Below are 12,326 nucleotides of genomic sequence, written 5' to 3'. Positions count from 1 at the left end.
TCTATCTATATCTATCTATCTATCTATCTATCTATCTATCTATCTATCTATCTATCTATCTATCTATCTACTATCTATCTATCCGTCTATCTGTCTATCTCTGTCTATCTATCTATCTATCTATCTATCTATCTATCTATCTATCTATCTATCTATCCTCCCTAATAGCTCAGGCTGACCTCAATCATGATCTTCTATCCTTAGCCTCCCAAATGCTGGGAGTAGGTATATGTACTGCCATGCCTGGCTTGGTTAAATCTGGAGTAAAAGGAACTGCTTTGACTATTAGGGAAGAGACTGAGAATACCATTCCCTACAGTCTCATTCTGCTTGAACTGCTGTTTGAAAGGTGATAGGAAACTCCTGAACAACGAAAGGGGCTGCGTGGTGTGGAGATGCACGCCAAACCTGGTTTCTCCAAGATACTGCTAGTCCTAGGGCAGTAGATGGGGGCAGTGTTCCGAAGAGACATTGCTATCGATTGGATGTGGAATGTCCGCCAGTATCTACATGTTAAAGACTTGATCCCCACAGTGGCACTAGTAGGAGGTGGGATCTGGTAGGAAATCCTCAGGTCAAGGTGAGCTTGAAGGGGATTGTGGGACCCCAGGTCCTTCCTGACTTTCTAGCTTCCAGTGAGAAAATTTGCTGTTCCAAGTCTTCTCTACGCATACCATCCATCAAGCCCAGTGGATCTACCAGATTTTGTACCAGAACCTTAACGTGAGCTTTATCAGTTAATTACTTCCTTCTTCTCAAGTTATTTATTACAACAATGGAAATCTGGGTAACACTGGGGTCATCATTTGGGAATAAGGGTTACAGAGATAGAAAAGAGAGGAAACACTTGGTAGATCAAATGGGTCTTGGAGAGCTTATTTCCGTGCTCAGACTTGCTCATTGCCATTATATGATAAAATTCATGCAGTCTCAAAAGACAGAGTGACAGAGCAATGCTAGATACATCATAGCTGACTAAAAAATGACAAACTAAGATGACAGAAGCAAAGGGAGCTGGAGATAGTCTCTGAGTCATTTTAGGCCATGCGTCCCGATTTCCAAAGGGTGTTTTGAAGTCATGCTTTAATGTTCATCAAAGTAAGAGCATAGTAGTGGTTTGAAACTGTGTTCTCAGGGGGCAGAGAGCTACTTCTGAGGCCCAGAGAGCATCTTCGAAGCAGCATCTATGCCTGGAAGGTGTTTTGGTATTTTTCCATACTTCACAACATATTTTTGAAATTATTTTTACCTGAGGATTTCTTCAACTTCTGGTGATGAAATTGCAAATTCACCCCTGACCTCATGTGAATTAGTATAATAGCTGATTATTCCTAATGACTAATAAATTCTATGCTGTAGAACAAACTGTATCATAATACTTAACTACAGTACCAAAATTATCTATCTATCTATCTATCTATCTATCTATCTATCTATCTATCATCTGTCTATTTTTTTATCTATCGACCTACCCTTCTTTCTAGTCCTTGACTTCCCTGATCAGGTATGCTTCCCTGATTTGATTATTCTGCTTTTGTACAATCTTTTCCTGAGCATATTTGATCTGTATTTGTATTTTTCCAGCAGCTGAACTGAACCCTGGTTGTCCAGAGTGTTAATATTCATATGGAGACTATATTATTGCTGACTGAATGAAAAATATAGGTGGGATTTGCCATCATGGCAAATTGGCATATCTTAAAATTGGTTATCCCTTATAGACTAAACAGAGGCTTTGGTAGTATTTATTTATTTGTTTGTTGTTGTTTATTGGTTCTGGGGATTGAATTTAGGGCCTTGCCTGTGCTAGGCAACCTATTAAGAGTTACAACCCTAACTATTCAGTGGTAATTTAATAGTAAAGAGAACAAACCGTGCCATTGAGTTATCTAAAAATGTTCTTACTTGTCATTTTTTTTATTTACAATTTGCTTAAAACTGAATTTCTAGATACAATAAAATACTAAATACCCAGTTGAATTTGAATTTCCAAAGAAAAATATATGACATATATTCATGCAAAACATTTACTTATTGTTCACTGAATTAAATGTTATCCGGTTGAGAGTATGCTGTCCATGATTTCTAACCCAGCAATTCTACCTTAAAAACAATCGGTTATTGAGACCAGTGAGGCGATTCAGTGGGTAAAGACCCCTTGCCACCATGTCCAATGACCTGAGTTGGCCAACAAGTTCTCTTCTTACTCCTGCATACACCATGGCTCACCTGTGCCCTTCTCTCCACATACATAAAATAAGCAAACTAATTCATAACGCCAGCATTAAAGACAAAACCCAGACATGGCCCTCTGCAGCAGTCCCAGAATGGACAACACCATGGCCCCAGGTGACAGTGGAGGCCATTCAGATCTGCTTGGTCTTGGTGGAGGCATGACTCTAGGGCACCAACATAGCTATTGGTTGTGGTCTACATCCTTGGCATCCATGTGGCCTTTGGTAACAACATAGGCCACAGACATGATTACAAACCCCCACTGTGGTAGGACCATGGACCCGACATGGTCCTAGGAAGCAGCCTGGGCTCGGGTGTCACCGTGGCTCCAGGTGACAGTGCTGGCTATTCAAATCAGCATGGTACCAGCAGCACAACCCCCTGACACCACCACGTCACAGATTGAGGACTGGATCCTGGGCTTCCATGGGGCCTTCGGTGGCAACATGGGCCACTGGACATCAATACAGAACCCTGCTGTGACAGGACCATGACCCCAGACATGGTCCTCGGTAGCTGCCCAGGTCCAGATGTCATCGTGGCCCAGGTGGGAGTGCATGCCACTCAAATTGGCATGGTCCCCATGGCAGTGTGGCCCTTGGACACCAACATGGCTCCAGGTGGTAACCCAGATTGCAGGTCTTTGCTTGGTCCTCAGTGGTAACAGAGGCCATAGTCTTCATCTCAGGCCCCCTTGGTTGCTTCATGGCCTAGGGCCAAGACTTGGCTCTTGGCTATAATCACCTTGGACTTGGGCAGCAAGCAGGCCGTTCATGTTGGCCCACACCTCTTCCGATCTGTCTCTCACCGGAGCCCATGAAATACTCTCTCTTCCTCCTCCCAACTCTGTACTCACTCACCATAATGGGGGCCTATAGTCTGCTCACAGACCAGGGCAGCGAGTCGTGTTCTTAACCACTGAGCCAACTCTCCAGTCCTCCACGCATTCTTACATTTTCTCCGTGGGTTCAGTTTACTATAATAATCTCTACTCCTCATCCAGGTCTCTGGTCATTTATCCAAGCATATTGTTTCATGCCCCGTAGCTATTGCCGTATTGTCTCCTCCCTCTCTGGCTGAGGCCCGAATAACTTTTTTTTTTTTTTCTGACAGCTCTTTGGTAAGCCCGTAGAGCCTCTTTTCATTTACCTTACTCTGGTTCTCCTTAAGGCCCCAGCAAGCAGATCTTTACTCAGTAATTTTAGTTAAAGCCATGAATTAGAGAACACACACCGAGATCTTAACACATCAATTACAGTTCTGAGGTTGTATCCAATAAGACACAGAAGTAAACAAGTTTGCAGTCTTACGCACAAGATCTGGAATGTTAAAGAACACGGCGATCTTCTCGTTTCATCCACGTTTGGGAGACATCAGTTGCTATGTCACGGTGGCCTGCTTCTTTATCTTGTTTTGGGAAGTGTTTTCTATTCCTTGCTTCCGTTGGTGGTAGAATTTGCTGGGCCAGGTAGGCCGTCTTGAGGAAGAACAGAAGAGACGAGAATCGGTTAGCTGAAATCCCACCGACTACCTGGCAAAGCTTCCTAGGGAGTCTTGTGCCAGTTGGACTTTCTCTAAGCTCTTCACTTGAAAACCAACCAGGAAATTTTGTATAACTTTCCAAACTGAGGGGTGAAGTCACTGTTGTTTGGGGTGCTGAGGATTGAAGGAGGGCCTTGCCCATGCTAGGCAATCATTCTATTTTAATCATTCTCCTTCAGCTACTAGAGGCCTTAGGTCTTCCTTACTAGACTTATGCAGATATAGATGAGGATTTTCCTGTTTTCCAAGAATTTAGACTCCATTCTGGTCATGACAACAATGTGCAAGAATTAACCTATGTTTCAAAAAGGAGGGCTACCTCCTGGGCTGCACTTGGATTACTACAGGAGGCAAGAGAGTCTGGGGAAGAAGTGGGAAAGGATTCCCTGGACTTTAAAGGCTCTAGAGAAACTTGAAGAGCAGGTTGGAGCTTCTGCTGCTGGGGTGGGACAAGAGGTTGACCCGCAGGTCATGCCACCTTCAGGCAGAACAGACGCAGTGGGCTCTGTGGCTCTAAGAAGACGTCATAGGGACTGCCCAACAACTGGAATAAATGCAGGCAGTTCCTTTCCTCCATTCTGACCCCTGCCTACGAGCTGCAGTAGAACAGGGAGGGAGGGCCATGTGAGTTGGGTAAGAAATTAAAGCTTAATTTGGACAGAACGGAAGCGTTCCTCAGCTGAAAGCGAGAGTCTTCTTACAGTGGAGAGGCACGCCGCAGTGGAAGGATGGGTCTGAAATACCATCCAGGAGCTCTAAAGGGAGCCCTGCTTGTTAGAAGGCAGACGGGGAGAAGAGAAGCGGTAGGCTTTGACATTTCAAAAGACTGCCAGTCCCAGTTGACTCTCTTAACATCTTGCTTGTGGTTCAAGATGTGACTAGCTGCCTCAAGCTATTACCATCCCTTCGGGGAGGGCAAGTTAGGACTAGGGTTGGTATAATAGTGAGGTTTTTTTGTTTTTTGTTTGGTTGTTTGGTTGTTTTTTTTTTTTTGTTTGGTTTTGGTTTTTTGAGATAGGGTTTCTCTGTGGCTTTAAAGCCTATTCTGGAACTAGCTCTTGTAGGCTGGTCTTGAACTCACAGAGATCCACCTGCCTCTGCCTCCCGAGTGCTGGGATTAAAGGCATGCACCACCACCGCCCTGTTTAACAGTTTAGCTGTGCTGGTTTGTTAGACATACTGAACCTGGGCAGACAGTCCAGGATGGAAAGGGCTACACAGAGAAACCTTGTCTCTGAAAAACAAAAGAGGGAGGGTCTATAATGCAAGTTTGTTTCACGCAGGAGGAAATCCAAGGCTCGAATTTTATTATTTTACATGGGGATAAACACTTTGTCTTCACTATTTGTAGAAGAAGCTGTCTTTTTCCCCAATGTGTGTTTTAATGCTTTTGTTAAAAAAAAAAAAACAAAAAAAAAACATAGCTTCACCTAGGTGGATATATTTCTGGGTTCTCTATTTCACTCCCTTGGTCCTTGCTTTGTTTTTGTGCCTGTGTTGAATGGTTTTGTTAATGCAGCTATGCAGTATAATTTAAAATCAGGTATTGTAGGCCGGGCGGTGGTGGCGCACGCCTTTAATCCTAGCATCTGGGAGGCAGAGGCAGGCAGATCTCTGTGAGTTCCAGGCCAGCCTGGTCTACAAGTGCTAGTTCCAGGACAGGCTCCAAAGCCATAGAGAAGCCCTGTCTTGGAAAAAAGAAAAAAAAGAAAAGAAAAGGTCACTGGGTCACTAACCATATCCACTCCTAGCCTTCTGGGCAGGAAGCAGATATTTCATCCTTTGAGCAGACAACCCTGTGTGACTCTCATTCCTGGTTTCTCTAGTGACCTGTGTGACCCTAACACATCATTCATTTTCTGGGAGGTCACGCTATGTTTCATAACCTGTGAAAAAGGCTCTGAGGAAGAAGGGAAGAGGCAGGCCGCATATCCCAAAGATGTTCTTTAATTGCCTCCCCAAATTAGCGTTTTATTTTCTGTCAAACAAATGTCCACTTTACATATTAACCTCAAACCTGTCAGTTGACTGCATTTTTTTTTTGGATCCCTTTTTTTAGCCAACAAGTCTTTAATAGAATTTATCTGAAAGCTTTTAAAAAGGTGTCTAGTGCTATTTTTGACACCTTCCAGATGAAATTAATTTTTCTTTTTTGTGTACCGTACTAGAGATTCAACCTAGGACCTGTTCTGTTCTACTTGATCTTCATCCCTAGCCCTTAAAACCTTTCTTTTTCCTTTTGGGGTAGCGTCTTGCTAGTTTCTCATGCAAGTCTTTACTTTGTTCTGTCATCCGGGCCGCTCCAAAACCTGCAGTCAACTTGCCTGAAATTCCTGAGAAAGTTAAATTGATTTCAGAATCACTTATAACTGGTGATGTAAGGAAAGATGACTGCCCTGAGTTATCCAGTAGGGTTTTCTCCTTTAGAAGTCAAGCAAGCTTCTTAGTTTGAATGGAAAAAAGATGGGGAGGGGGAACCCGTCAGCCATAATGTTTTTCTTATCAAATAGCTTCCCTGTTAATGGACAATGCTAGCCAAACTCTTCACTCATGCCACCATCTTCCTGCTCGATGTGGGCACCCCATTTCAGACTTAGTTTACAACAAGATCTGTTCATGTGAGTCATAATGTAGACACAAGATTTCAGACTATCCTAAGCAACCCCTGGGTATAGCCAGTGCTTTATGTGAATTGGACGTAGTGATGGCTAATCTCCACTGCCAACATGACCGGCTTAAGAATCCCCATGGAAGCCCATTTTGTGGCGCACCTGTAGAGATGTTTCTGGAAAGGAGGACTCAGCCTGAATGTGGGTGGTGCCGTGTCATGGGCTGGTGTTCTGGGCGGAGCAAACATGAGGAAGAGAGTTGAGCGCCAGCATCTTCTCTCTCTGAGGATGCCCGGTACCAGCTGCCTTGTGCTCCTGTCATGATGCCTTCTGTGCCACGAAAGTGAGAAAGTAAGAAAAGTCAATGGTTTGGAGGTCTTGATGGATAGCAAGTCTCAGCCACTACTAATTTTCATCTGGAGCAACTGAGCTCTGTACTTATGGTTTCAGTGATGGGATTATAAATCACACAAGAATACAAAGATTTTTGAACAACCTATTTATCTAAACAGAAGAAAAAAGCCTATTAGTAAAAGATTCTACCTAAGAATTCTAGGAAAGGACGTGACAATATACAATATTTAGAAGATTTAAATTAATTTTTGAAAACCACTTAAATTCACTTTTATCAGCCTATGTCATTGGGAATGTTTCTTGTATCATCTGAAATACAATGTGGATAAGGAGATGGAAGTGTCTTTAGCACATGAATCAAATAATCATTAATAATGTATTAGTTATAAGTGTGGTTTCTTTCATGCTCTATAAAGATTAATACACAGTTGAAAAAGAGAGGGGGGACATAGTATCTTGTTCCATCTTTCTAAATACTTTGTTACTAATATATAAACAATCAATTTTCTGCATTTTTAAAAGTTCTGCACTTAATTTCTAATAATCATTCTAGGTATTGCTTGTTATAATTCAAGGTTTGTGTATCCCCTTGACTCTCCACCAAAGACAAAGTTAATTTTGTGGTTTCCCAATCCTTCCCTACTTAAGCACTATTAAACAGTTTCACCCAGGGTGAACACTGATTGATTCTCTTGACTGGTGAATATTGGCAGAATAGTAGGACATAGGATTGCCGAATTTCAAATTTAAATAATGACGTTATGCCTGGAGGCCACTACCAAGTTCACATTTCATGTAGAGACACAGCATTAAAGGTGAGTTACTATTCCATTTATGTATAATCAGAATCAGACTTAAATCTTTTTGCCATCATTGTTGTACTCTTGGTTCTTACTCTTTTGGGGGCCCGCCACCCAGCTCCCACATAAATCACACATGGAGTCTTATTCCTTCTTATAAATGTCCAGCCTTCGTTTATCCTGTTTCTTGCCAGCTTTTCTTAACTTAAATTATCCTATCTACCTTTTACCTCTGGGCTTTTCCCTTTTCTTACTTCTGCAATCTTACTTTCACTCTTCCTCCATGGTTGGTTGGGTGGCTGGCCCCTTCTTTTCTGGCTTCTTGAACTTTCTGGTTCTTACTCTTTCTCCTCCTTGTTCCTCCTTCTATTTATACCTTTGCTCACCAGCCCCGCCTATCCTTTCTCCTGCCTCACTATTGGCCATTCAGCTCTCTATTAGACCATCAAGTGTTTTAGACAAGCAAAGAATCACAGCTTCAGAGTTAAACAAATACAACGTAAACAAAAGCAAGACATTTTTGCATCATTAAACAAATGCTCCACAGCATAAACAAATGTAACGCATCTTAAAATAATATTCCAGAACATTTCCCCCATTTGGTTTAAGTAAAAAAGAAAGGTTTTGACTTTAACATAGTAAAACTATATACAACAAAACAGTTACCACAATAATATTCCACAACACTTTCTAGCACAAGGTTAGGCTTTACAAAGTGCAGCGTGTTAATGACATCAATTCACAAAATATGGTTAGGGCTCCAAAGTGTTGAGCGTAGAGACCCAAAGACCACCCAGCATGACCAAAGTCTGAATTGGGAGTCTGTGTTAAGACAGCCTGTGACTGCCTGGAGAGAAACACTGCTCAAAGAGCCACCTTAAATGTATATTGCAAGGAGTTTTTAGAGACAAAGAACACAGAAAAACTACATTATAGTTGCTTCCCATGGTGGTGTGTGTGTGTGGGGGGGGAAGCAAGCAAGCAGTTTAACAGAAGCCAGGAACACACAGTTAGGTTGAGCATTTCAATCCCTAGTTTCCAGCTGGAACAAGATGGAGAAACCTTTGCCCTGTCACATTCCCCAGTGTGTCAGGAGCCATAGATCTCTGGCCCCTTGACTTTCTTTACCTGCAGCTGCTCTGAGCACGAGACCTTGATGGTTCCGATGAGACCTGCAGCTGAAAGATCCCGAGAGCTGGGCGTGGCTAAGGATCCCTATATAAGCTTCCCCTGAGCACTATAAAGGGGCATTGGCATTCTTGTATCAAGAATGACCTGTGTCCACGTGTCTCTGTCTCTGTGTGTCTGTCTCTGTGTTTTAAGTCTCCAGCTTAGTACCCGGCTCGCCCATGGTCTTGTAGCGGCACGGGCGCTATAGGACAGTACAGGACTATTCAGCTTTTTACACCATTGATCTTATGAATGACTCAAATTACGAACTTATCCTACTCCAAAGAGGTATAGTTAGTCCTAAGGATCACTGATTGACTGTATTAACATTTATTTTACATAATTGACCATGAAATTTAAAATTCAGGGCCCTGCTCAATCCAATCAAAATGATATTTAGAGGCCCAGACAGTGCTGGTAAAAGAATAGTTAGCCAGCGGGAACCAAGAGACTAGAGACTAATACAAATGACCTGATTCAGATCTTTCTGTCTCTAAGTTTCCCTCAACCATGGCAAGATTTTCTCTCAGTACTCCTGCTTGGTTAGCACAGAAACAAGAGGTTTCTCTCAAAGCCATACATAGTCCTGTTTGTCTCCTGAGAAGGCCAAACCTCTTGAACCTTGTAGGACTTCTTCTGCAGTGAGTCTGTTGTTCCGCTTCAGAAATGGAAACTTTTTAATACCTCTAGGTTCTGATCAATTTGTTTACTTAGTTCCTTAAAGTGTTAATTTCCCATGATCAAGGCTGATGTTGTTTAATTTCCCATGATCAAGGCTGCTGTGCCTATGGCTGTTGAGCCAGCTTTGCTTGCTCTGACTGAGAGCGGGATGAGCACTGGTGAAGTTCTCTCTTTTCTCTTCATAGTTCTGAGACTGTATTAAAATACATTCTCCCTTTTCCCCCATCTTATAGGAGTACCCAGGGCAGAATGTGTACAGAGGTGCATTCAAGGGATTTCTCAGTTCGGAAAGCATTTGAAGGGCCACATTCCGTCAGACCATTAGTACATGTCCTCCAACAGGTATCGGGGGCTCAGTAACATTGCTGTTTTCCAGATGAATGAACCCGGAGGGCAGAATAGCAGGCATCATAAGTGCCTAGGTTAAAGGTTTTGGATATTAGACAAGTTCAGTTCCCTCTTAAGCCCTCTAATGTTAATTCTGGCTGTTCCCAGTCACAACGGATTTTACAAATCAAAAGACTGTTTGTCTGGTTAGTTCTTATCCCTTTGTAGTGTGGGGGCTAGGGATCTAAGCATAACCAGAAATCATTGCCAATTTCGGGCTGGAAAAGATTTAATAAGTGGCCGATATTGTTGAAAGCGGGAAATAGGGATGGAGATCCCCAGCTTCCTGGAAACAGGAGGTGGGACTCTGGTCCTGGGTTCGAGCTGTCCATCCCGTCTTTATGTATGCTCTATTTCCTCTTGGTTGTACACTGAAATCTCAGGCAGCACCAGGTAGGGATATGTTACCAGAATATCAGTAGACCCCACTGGTCTTAGGGCCTCTCGTTGGGCAGCCAGGGCAGCAGCTCAGTTACCTCTTGCTTCAGGGGAGTAATCTTTTTGATGTCCTCAGCAAGTGAGGATAGCAACTTCTAGGGGAAGCCAAATAGCCTCTAGGAGGACCAAGGTTTCCTGTTTTGAATGTTTTAATGTCCTTTTCCCTAGCAGTGAGGAGCCCTCGCTTCCTAGGGATCATACCAGTCATACCATACATATGTGTGGTAGCGAACGCATAGTAACTGTTTATGTAGAAAGCCACAGACTTTCCTTTCCCTCATCTGAAAGCCTGGGTTAGAATGATCAATTCTGCTTTCTAAGCTGAGGTATCTGATCCTAAGGCTTGGGCCCAAATCATTTCAGTTGAAGTAAGCTCCTGAGTACCTGGTTCCATCTTTAATGAAATTGCTCCCACCCGTGCAGAGTTCTCATCAGGATCTTTTAGGAGGGGGTCCTTTGGGTATGGGTGGATCCCTGAGACCCCTGGTTACCTCAAGACAGTCATGTATGAGCACCTGCAGGCTGCCATGAGGCAAGAGGGTAACGGGAGGTTGGGGTGGGAGGATTTTCAAAGTGGACGTGAGGGTCCAGGAGCAGGGCTTGTTAGTTTCATGGTAAGACAGCTAGTAGCCTGGTGTTATTTGGAGAAGGGTCTCCCCTTCGGGAGGTGCTGGGAGTTGAACATTCTCATAGGATTGAAATGTCTTGCTTCTTTCATTAGAACAGCAGTGGGCACGGCTGCTTTTAGACAAGTGGGCCATCCCAAGGCCACAGGGTCCAATCATTTGGGCAGGAATGCCACAGGCAGTTTTCATGCCCCAAGTTTGGGTTAAAGTTCCTATTGCAATACCTTCTGTTTTGTGGGCAAGCAGACAAAAGGGTTTTGAGACATCTGAAAGTGCTAGGGCTGGAGCCAAAGTCAGTGTTCTTTTCAAAGCCTTAAATGCTTTTCATTCAATCTCAGTCCAGGTCAGGGGCATAGTGCCTCCCTCTGTGCTGGTGTGTGGAGGCTTTGCTCTTTCTGCAAACTCTGGTATTCAGAGGTGGCAATACCTCACCACACCTAAGAATTCTCGAACCTGTCTCTTTGTTTTTTGGAGTTGGGATCGGAAGGACGGCCACAATCCTACTCTCGGACAGGCTCCTTTGGCCTCCCCTCAGCTGGTAGCCAAGCTAAGTGGCTTCTGAAGCACAAAGTCGGGCTTTTCTAGTGGACCCTCTGTAGCCGAAGGTCTGTCACCCCTGCAGTGGTCCCTCAGTGGCCCCTTTACAATCTATTTCCGTTTCCGAGGCTAAGAGGAGGTCATGCACACACTGTAAAATTATAGTCCCAGGAAACTTCTGACGGGAAGACACGAGCTCAGCACTTAGCTTAGCACATCAAACAGGTTGGAGAGTTTGCAAACCTGTGTGGCAAGTTGCTCCAGATGAGTTCCCCACTGTAACCCCTCACTAGGTCTGTCCATTCCAAAGCCAAGGTGGATCGACTCACGTCTCATTTTCCAGGTCCAGGATAGCATATACCTCTTTCTCTGAAGGACTCAGACTCATGAGAGAGTGTGGGTCTGGGACTGGGACCCATTCACTTCCTCCAGGTCCTGGACTGGTATAGAATCAGAGGTCCCAGGTTAAGCCACAGGCAAGAGAAGTGTATTCTAGGGTGGCTGATGACACCAGCATGCCTGTCTCTCTAAGTTGGACAAAATAGCCCCCAGTTCCCCTTTGTGTTTCTTGATCTGGGTATGTCTTGATCTGGATGGGGGTAGCCGAACTAGTGAACAATTAGGGGAACTTGGTGTTGGGACAGTCCCAGGAGTGGTCCCACACCCCCCCAAGCCCCAGGAATCTTTGCTGCAAATTTGAGAGACAGTACAATTGTTTGATTGTGGGTAGGACCTTCAGCTGGAGGCTACTTTTCTGGCAAACGACAAGACCCCCAAATTTTCCTGGTTATTTTTAAGTCTGTGTCTCATCATCAGAAACGACGGTGGCTTTCCGTTTAGGCTTGAGGAGCTTGAGGCAATCAAGCATGACCAAGAATGAGTGTTTCTGCCTCCTTTCCTTGTGGTACAGGGCTGGGGCTGTTCAGAGAATCACCAGTCTGACCACA

This window comes from Microtus ochrogaster, chromosome 24 (genome assembly GCF_000317375.1).
Source record: "Microtus ochrogaster isolate Prairie Vole_2 chromosome 24, MicOch1.0, whole genome shotgun sequence".
In the NCBI taxonomy this organism is placed as follows: domain Eukaryota; kingdom Metazoa; phylum Chordata; class Mammalia; order Rodentia; family Cricetidae; genus Microtus; species Microtus ochrogaster.
The sequence above is the reverse complement of the archived record's forward strand: the minus strand, read 5'-3'. Positions refer to the sequence as shown.